Raw genomic sequence first — 10,005 nt, 5'->3', positions numbered from 1 at the left:
TGAGGATTAATGAAATAAATGATGTGAATTAGCTAGCCCAAAGACTGCCACTTGGTAAGGAATTTAAAAAGTGACCACTATTACCAGGGCGCTACACCACAGGGGGTTAGTGAGTAATGTGAACCGGCCGTACCAGTTGAGCAGCAATCAGATTTGAAGACTGAGAGAAATAAAACAGGCAAGTGTCCATTTTCCCGGGTTTATGGAGACAGACTACAAAGTGGAAGTATGCCAAAAAAAAAATTGAGAGAGAAGTAGATTACAAAAACACAAAGAAATCAACACAGGAGAATGCAGATAAATGTGGGAGAAAAAGGCTAAGCTAAGAGGAAAACTATTTTGGTTCTGATTCAAGTATGTGACTGATAAAGCCATGACCCTTCCCAGGCCGGGTGAGTGGTGGTCCCTGAGTTTAAATGTGATCCCAAGAACATACTGACCCAGATCTTGTTTTAGTGACTCTATATACAGAGTCGATGGCAATTTTAAAACATGAAAAGACTTTAGCTACAAGATGAAAACTGTTGCAAATTTTTTGCTTTAAATAAGAAATTTGAACACACACTCTGCTTCCCACTAAGTAAACGCAGACACCAAAGAGAAGGAAAGCCCCTGGCTTCCCCAAAGTCTTTAAGCATACCCCAGAGTGACTGCTCTATAAGGTCATCAAGGGTACCTCAAGCTATAGAGGGATCACTTTGTTCTTTAGCAACTAAAGTGGGTACTTAGAAACCAATGACAAGCTACACAGGAAATGCTTAATGTTGAAAAACGTATGCATGTAAATGTCCACAGATCAATTAATATAAGCTGTACTGTCTCATCTTCGTGCTTTTGTTCTTGTTCTTTTCTGCCTGAAGAGCTCTGCTTTTCACAGTTTATACAGTTTCCAAGTTTCAGCTCCAATGGTATCATCTTTGGGAAATTTTTTTCTCCAGAACCATAATCTATGTGATTATTTTCCACCACTGGAACCTCCCATACCATCATTTACACATTTACCTGATATATATTTTGCTTTATATTATATAGTTTTTTGCTTCTTTTTTTTCTCATCAGGTTGTAAGCTTTTCTAGGGTAGATAATTGATTTGATTGTCACCACTGCTAAGTACACATTTTCCCATGTCGTAGGTACTCACTAAATATTTGTTGAGCGAATGTTGTATCACAAAATTTATCAACAGTGCTCTACCATTTTAAATGCTAAAGAATGTGACAAAAATGTAGTAGCAGGACTTCCTTCTACTGTATCTCTCTGGAATGATTGTCGGTCATTCAACAATCATTCCAAAACCACAAAAGCTCCTAGGCCAGAAACTCTGGGTCTTCAACGTGAAGTTAGTTTCGCAAGCTTTTTTCAGATCACGTGAACCTTCCTCTTTCTTCTGAGACATTTATCATCTTTTTTGCCTGATCAGTTTAAACAAGCTTGTTATATTCAGGGTCACAAAAGTCAACACATTTAAGGTTTTGTGCGTATGTCCATTAATTAATTTATTTAGTAAACATACTGAGCATTCCTAGAAGCCACATAGCAAGGATTAAAGATTAATAAACAGAAAACTGTCCCATCAAGGAATTCCTGATAGAGCAGAAGAGACAATGTTGGTTGGGCACAGTGGCTCATACCTGCAATCCCAGCGTTTTGGGAGGCTGAGGCACCAGCCTGGGTAACATAGTGGAAACCCTCATCTCTACAAAAAAAATAATAATAATAAAGAAAACTAGCCAGGCTCCCACTTGAGCCCAGGAGTTAGAGCCCGCAGTGAGCCATAATTGTGTCACTGCACTCCACCCCGGGCAACAGAGCAAGATTCTGTCTCTTCAGAACAATAAATAAACAACGAGAGGAGAAAACATTCCATGAGATCAGCGACCATGTCCACCTTGCACATCCTCATTGCTTGACACAGATCCTGGCACATCTGGGGCACTCACTCAATATATGTTGAGTTAAAGAATTAACTAAAAGTGATATGTCATGCAGAGGTATGGGTAACATTGGAAGGCAGGAATTTGTTCTGTAAGATGGAGGAGTGACAGGGGAAGGAGTGACTTTAGAGAAGAAAGGGTGCCATTATCAGGTCTCAAATGATGAAGAGAAATGTATTAAATTAAGAAAGAATAAGCGCTGACCAGGCTGAGTGAACAACAGGAGAGACGTGAAGGTGTATGATAGGGCATCTAGTGTGACCCATCGGTTTTAAGCTTCTTTGGATTGGAGATCATTTTTAAGAATGTGTTGACACCTTTGACCAAATTGCTTCAGAAAAATAAATAAATAACCATATGTAAAAGGAAGTTTTCCTGCATAGTTTTGGCAGAGGTTCAAAGGCCTAAAGGTAGGTACCACATACCTCCATGTTCCAAACTAAGGTACTACACTACCTATGCAGAATTTGCAAAAACTAACCCTAACTCTTTATGCTTCATGTAGCTGGAGGTACTACAAGAGGTTCAGGGGAAAAGAACATTAACATAAGGTGAGAGAATGCTGCGAGGAGTTCGGGCTGAGGTGTTTTCCTCATTACTTCAGGTGGGAAAGGAAAGAAGTGGAGCCAAGTGGTAGGGCTGCCAGGGATCCACCCAGAGTACTTGCTTGGGAGACACAGGGAAATAGGCTCTATGTCATGACAGAAATACAAAGACCCTGAGTGGCTGGGAACAGCAATGCAGAGAAAGGGGAGAACTGGGAAGAAGACGCTTTCCTGCCAAGATAGGTGAGCAGTCCTTTGAGCCAAAGGGCACCACAGGAGGAAACTGGCCTAGGCTCCCTTTAAAAGGGCTCTGCCCAGTAGTACTGTCTGTGGGGAAAGATGTCAGTGAGCAAAATGACCCCCCAAAAAGGTGGACTTCCAAGGCCTGGGGGCCGAGGTGGCTGGCTGTATGAGGGAAGGTGACATTGGATATTTCCAGAAGTGGAACTTTCCTGGAAACCCACAAAAAATGTACCAAGAAGAAAAAACCCTGGTGAGCCACCAGTACCAAATTTCAACAATACCTGCCAAAGTCTCTTTCACAAATCGCCTTTCCCCCAGCCAGGTGTGAAAGAATCAGAATCTTAGCCAGTAAATTGTGAAGTGCTGGCAAAGCAGGGAGAAAAAAAGACAATGGGCTTTCCAGACTTAAAGCCATTCAAAGCTAGGGCAGAGGGAAGCTCTAAATTACCAAAGAGTTTGCAGTTTTGAGTGTTACTCTGGTCTGGACTGTCAAATACAAAACGTATCTGGACTTTGTAAGGAGAGACTTTCTTTCAAAGGATTACTGCAAGGTAAGGAAAGGGACTATTGCAATAGAGGCATGGGATGATTACAGTAGGGAGAACACTCTGATAGTAAGATATGAAAGCATCTCAAGGGTTAGGCAAAGAGTGTATCTGCTGTCGGGAGGAGTGGACAAGGCTACAAAGAACCGGTGTTGACAAGTGGATGGAAGAATGGTATGATCAGAGAATGTTTTGCCTTGAAGCCAGCCTACTCTCAGGAGACCTTGTGTGCAGCTCAGGCTGGGGAGAGGGGAGCTCAGGGCCCTGGAGAAAAGAGGAAAACTCAACAAAACTTTGGTTAATAAGTATTTTGTTCTGATTGACCAGTAGGGACAAGTAGTTCAATGAATTATTTCTAAGTCATAGAATGAGAATTTGCAGTCTGTGTCATAGATAAACAAAGGGTCATCGAGTCTTCTCTAAGTCACAGGGGGCAGGGTGATAATGTCCAAAGAGCTGCTTGCCAGAACACAAACAGTGGTAGAATTTCTTAACCATCACTGTTTACCAACAGCACAAGACTCAGGTAAAATTCAACATTGTGAGGACTTTGCAGTTTCTGAAATAAGATTGTAGCTATGATTGAAAAGATTCAGAAAGTTTATGAAAATTGCCAAAATTATATCCAAGGGCAAGAAAAACTAGCCCACTGGACATGCTTGAAAGGATGGCAGCTGATTAAATCCCTTTGAGTCCAGCTCATTTGACAGCTACACATGTGAACACCCAGTTGCATGCAAAACTTCAGGGCTTTCTCAGGTCCCAGGCTAAATGAGAACCACTCAGCTAGGAGTTTCAGGGGATCCAGCAAGGGCAAACGGAAGCAGAAGAAGCACCATGCCTACTCAAGCAGCCTTGTTGGTTCTCTGAATCAGATAAATAAGATACGAAGTTTGCCTTTTAGGAGCTTTTACCCCAAGGAGAAATTTTAAAACAAGAAACATAAATAAGTTATTATAATATAAAGGTACAAACACCACAAGAGATGAAGGGATTTAGAGGAAAAAGAAAATTCCCATAACCCAAGAGCTCTGAAAATTCTGAGGAAAGGAGCATGATTTTTTTTTTCCTGGGAGCATCAGGAGAGGTTTTATGAAAGGATAGCCCAAATCTGATGTTGGTCCAGTACAGGATTAGAGAAGACGAAGAAAGAAGATGCCCAGGCATTCCAGGTGAGGTTAACAATATGCACAGGTGGGAAGCAGGGCCTGAAAGGGCCTGTTTATTAACTTGCAAGTAGTTACCGACACAGGAAGAGAAGATGGGGAGATGGCATTCCCAAGGAGGTGGTAATCCATGAATGCCACACACTAATGCAGTTTCATGCAACTTTCTTTCGGCATGAAAGAATATGCCCCAGAAAATATTTGACAGACAAATGGCATGATCAGATTTGTGCCTCAAGGAAAATAAGTGACATTAATGTTTGAAAATAATTGAAGAGAGAGGCCTGGAGTTAAGATGGGTTGGTGCTATATTTGACACATAAAGTACATCACTTTTTAACACCTACCTCCTCTTTATAACAAACTTATTTTCAGTAATAAACATAAAATGAGATAAATAAGGACAATGGCTAGAAAAGAAATGGAACCATTAAGATTTTCTTTTCTAAAACTTTACAATGTAATTATACCACTAAAAAAATTAAAAACAAAATCAGTAAAAGAGAGCAATATATATTATGTATTATGGTATACACTTGTAAATGTCTAAAATATTTTTGGAAAAAGAGAAAAATCTTATACATACATGTTGATTTGACACAATAATGAATATTAACATTACAGTTTCTGTTAAGAGCCTTGATTTCTGCAACTTTATCAAAATCAATGGTTTTTCATATTCCTGTTCCATAGCAAATATAGCTATATTTATCAATCTCTCTTCATTCAAAGTTCACTAAAGAACATGTTTTGTTAATTTTAAGTTTGAAAATTTTATCTGAAGCAACCAATATACTACAGGTCATTTCAAACAGTCTCAGACATAAGTTTGGCAAAGAGTCATAAAAATCCTATTTCACAATAATTTCAGAAAATTTAAATGCAAATAACTCTCAGTGGTCATGAAATGGAATTAATTCCAATTCTGCTTTTTTTATCTTCACAGACCCTGAGTTATAATTGTTCATTTCAGATCAACTGTTTAAAGGCAGGAATAGGTGGTACTACAAGATTGGAATACTCGAATCATGCCTGGAACATGCTTGCATACTTCCAACCTGCTATGTATGTTCTCTGTGGGCAAAGACTGAATCTGTATGTCAGGGGTGAGCTGTATAACTGAAAGTTCTCTGGATTAATGCCTATGTACAATACAGTGTTTATTCAAAGTGTATTCATCCGTTTTCATGTTGCTAATAAAGACATACCTGAGACTGGGTAATTTATACAGGAAATAGTTTTAATGGACTCGCAGTTCCACATGGCTGGGGAGGCCTCACGTTCATGGCAGAAGGTAAGGAGGAGCAAGTCATCTCTTACATGAATGGCATCAGGCAAAGTGAGAACTTGTGCAGGGAAACTCCCCATTATAAAGCCATCAGATCTCATGAGACTCATTCACCATCACGAGAACAGTACGAGAAGAACCCACACCCATGATTCAATTACCTCTAACTAGGTACCTCCCTCAGCACATGGGAATTGTGGGAGCTACAATTCAAGATGAGATTTGGGTGGGGACACAGCCAAACCTTATCAAAAGGTAAGTAACATAAATGTGCTGATTTTAAGCTACTGTAAATTGATGTTACTATTGAAACTCAACAACAATAGCAGCTATTCTTTAGAACATATACCAAAAAAGGATTTTTTAGAAGAGAAGCATTTTATCACTGACATTATTTAGGGTTATAAGTGCAGGATATAATAACAAACAAATGTTCTTTCAGTTATTTACATGGTTGACTTTAAATTCTCTGTAATTTAAAATGCACTATTTTATTACCTGTAACCAAGGAGATGGTTTCTTCTAGCCTGCCCTTGAATCTTCCACAGAGAAGGGAAAGGAAAATGGTAACTGGCATTTCAAAGTATCAACACTGTGCCAAACAGGATGTTAGATTCTTTGAAGAGATTATTATTTCTCCTTTTTAAGATGCATATTGAGATCAGTTGCCAAAGATCACACAGCAAAGTAAGTGGTGAAACTGGAATTCAAACTGAGGTTTCTCTGACTCCAAAACATATAATATCTTCAATCTACCACATTGTTTCTTTACAGAGGATGGGAGGGAGATGAGTTTAAGGCTGTGGCAAAATTTGGATGAGATGTAATTGAGCTTGGGTTTTGGCAGTGTCAGGGGAATGGAGAGAAAAGCATGGTGGGAGGTCATATTGCAAGACCAGATGGACCAAATCTGGCAACATATAGGATGTGGGAACATGACAGATGATAAAATCCAAGTTTTGAAGCCTGGGGAAAGCACAGACAGGCAACTAAGACACTAACAACTAGCAGTTGCCAAAATCTGACTGAAATTACAGTGAGACATGGAAGTATCTACCGACCAGGACCCTTATTAGAGACCTATATGTGCAGAGTTAACACTTTGATAAGCTGCTTGGTATTGATAGGTAATGTTGTCTATAAACAGTAAATGATCACAAATTGCTTTCTAAGAATGGGGAATTGACTTACTCATAGAACTTTCACTTTGCTGAGTAGGAAATGCAAGTTTGGAGGCAGAGCTGAATTGCTCAGGAGGGCAGAGATGTGGCTAAGGTAGCTATGATCCTCAGTGCTGTGCATCATGGCTTGCCTTTGTAAGCTCAGTCTCTTTTCTAAATAAAGAATAAAAAATGTTTTTCAAATATAATGGCTTGAAGTGTCACCAAATTACTAGCTTTCAAAGTGCCCCTACATACTATAAGGGTAGTATTGCTTGAAAAATAATTTAGATGATAGATAGACAGACAAACAGACAGTGAGAATAAAGTAGCAGGTTTTCAAGAGCCAATCTGCAGTAATTCATGTAGGCTCGCAGCAATTTAGGGCCACTCTGTTCATGCCATTTGGATCAATGGCATTTTTCTCAGGCAACATAATTCACAGGATACTTCTTTCTGATACTTACGTTTTCTTTTCTTATGTGGGTGGGATCTTGTTTCTTTTCTTCTTATCTATTATTCCCACTGGCCTTTACTGATAAGAATAGAGTAGGTTGTGTTTACTTTCCTAGCAATCTCCTGGTTGAATTTCCATGGAGCCCCACTGACCACCTTGAAGGAGGAAACTGTACTGACAACAACTGCCACTATGGGGCAGCAGGGAGCTATATCCCTGCATATCTCAGAGTATCATTGATTTCACAGTCCTAGGAGGAAACACACATTCGATAACTAGTTATAGTTTCCCCCCCCCCAATACTTTTATATGGTCGATTCTTATATGATAGGTATGTTTGGCTGCCTCTAAATCTTCATAAAAAAATATCTATTCCTACTCTACATAAAAAGAAACTTAAATACCTCGAATCTTGGTCTTTAATGACATTTACCAATGTGACTAGATGGTCAGTATCAATCATTCACAGGATTCTGAGAATTATTTAAATTTTGAAAAGTTTACTCTTTCCCACACCTGAAACATCACATTCTACTTTTGATCACTAATAGCTAACATTTCTGGAGCTCATATGTGCCACACACAGTTCTAGGCACTTTACATGCATTGGCTTATTTACTCTTCACAACTCTCTGAGGTAGCTTTGGTTTTGAACCTTTTTACATATGAAAAAACTAATTAGAGAAGACAAAACAGTCCAAAAAGCATACTATAGCTAACAAGGAAAGCATGGATTTGAACCCAGGTAGTGTTGTTTGGCCCTAGATCCCATGCCTTGAACGAACACTCATTTTACTCATAAAATCTGAGGCAGCCTTTCATAATAAAAATATAATTTAAAAATTAAAATGTAATAAACTTCATTGTACCATGAAAGCCTAGAGGGTGTGACGGGTCTACAAAAATCACAAATTCTGAGATGATTCAGCCAGACCAATCTCTAAAATACGGAGCAAACTAAGAAAGACAGGAAGGAAAAAAACTACTTTGAAAGGGTTAAGGATTCCAGAAGGCTGTAATAGCAGGTTTGCAATCAAGGGCCACCATAAAGAAACAGCAGGAGGCGGGGAGGTAATCTTGGTCATGCTGGGAGTGCACAAGTCTTTAGTTTAGAATTGTGTCAAACCACCCAGAAAGCTGTGTTTAAACTTTGTTCCATTTCAGAATGGACATGGTATTTTTTTCTGAAGCCAGAAACTGAAGATCAACTTAAAGCACTTGATTCAGTAGAACCTCGCTGAAAAGTTAGAAAGGGTTTTTGCTAAGACCTTTCAGTCAGGATAAGTTTATTTTTCATCATAAAATAAAATACAAATTATCCATACCATTTAGCAGCAAAAAGCTTTTGAACCCACCTCCCAAGTAAAACCACAACATTCTTCAATTCTGCTTTCTGATAGGTCAATCAATGTGGCAAAAAAAAGAAAAAAAAAAAGTACATATTTAATACCTCAGTGTGCCACTGCCTGAGTCCCTTTACCCATTTGGAAGAGAGATTCATTTCGGCTATCCATGCTCTTTTGTTCATGTCTATGGGCATAACTGGATTTTTTTTCAGGTGCAGGAAAGTGTCTCTGGGGAGCATAGTTTGTGCAATTGTATGTTTCCAAGCAAGAAAGCCAAATTGAGGTTTGGAAGAGCTACACAAAAATGGTGTTGGCAATAATTTCCATGGCAAGTTGATCCAATCTGAAAATGGGATTTTATTTTTGTGTATCCTATGTCTTTTAACCAACCTTTCTGAATCCTGATTGATTCATGCAAATCTATGAAAGACCAGGTTTTTTCAGGATGTAGAGTCAGAATAATAATACTCATTATTTAACCCGCTACAAAGAACACTAATATTTGGTAATTCTGCTCTTACGGAGTATCATTTCTGTTAAATAAGAAAAATCTGAGAAAGGGGAAAATGTAGAGGTTTCTCTATTTCTCCAGGAAATAGACTTCACCCTGAAAGCTGAAATCCTATGCTCAGTGGTTTCTACTGAGGACTAGCTGAACAGCAATAGTAGACTTATCTCAGTCATGTGCTGCTATGAGAGTAGCAGCCAAACACCTCTCAGGGGAATCAATATATATATTTTTGTTTTTAAAAAGTTTTTTTATGATAGCAGACAGCTGCCTTCTGTCTATTTAATAAAGGTGTTTCTATTTAATGCAAAGATAGAAGTTAGGTAACTATTGAAGAAATTAACTTTCAAAGCACATTTTCTAATTAACTTTTCTGCTAATTATGACCTGGAGCCTTTTTGTAGATTTGGTTTCATCAGCTTTACTTTATATCTGTCTACTTGTGGAAGCATCAATTCTCTTACTCTCTCTGAATGCTAACTGGATCCAATAGTTCCCTAGCTTGTCTCAAACAAACCTGGTTCCCCACAATCCACAATGTCAAGAGTGCTAGTTTCTCCCCAGTTTTTCCCCTTGAGCACATCTGACTGGTTTCACAAAGGGAATCACAACACACTGTCCTTTCTGTCCCGGCTTGCCCAGAGCCCTAAATTTGGGTGAAAGACATTTATTTTACAACTGGAACTGTAAAGAATCCGAACCCTTATTCTTTCTGAATAACATATTTCTTCTCAGATGCAATAAATATTTTCAAATCTCAGTGTGATTATGTTAAAAGAAAAATCATGGAATTTCTCAAAATTAGAAATGTTA

The 10,005-nt window shown here is 38.7% G+C and overlaps 1 long non-coding RNA gene across 1 annotated transcript; it reads left to right on the top strand.

Annotated features, from left to right (window-relative positions):
• Positions 1 to 1,860: 1,860 nt before the first annotated feature.
• On the top strand, positions 1,861 to 5,657 carry LOC129059290 (uncharacterized). Its single transcript, XR_008525084.2, has 3 exons — positions 1,861 to 2,344; positions 2,440 to 2,485; positions 5,380 to 5,657. It is a non-coding gene; the product is annotated as an uncharacterized LOC129059290 (long non-coding RNA).
• The last annotated feature ends 4,348 nt before the right edge of the window (positions 5,658 to 10,005 follow it).

This window comes from Pongo abelii, chromosome 4, assembly GCF_028885655.2.
Source record: "Pongo abelii isolate AG06213 chromosome 4, NHGRI_mPonAbe1-v2.0_pri, whole genome shotgun sequence".
Classification (NCBI taxonomy): Eukaryota; Metazoa; Chordata; class Mammalia; order Primates; family Hominidae; genus Pongo; species Pongo abelii.
The sequence above is the reverse complement of the archived record's forward strand: the minus strand, read 5'-3'. Positions and strand labels throughout refer to the sequence as shown.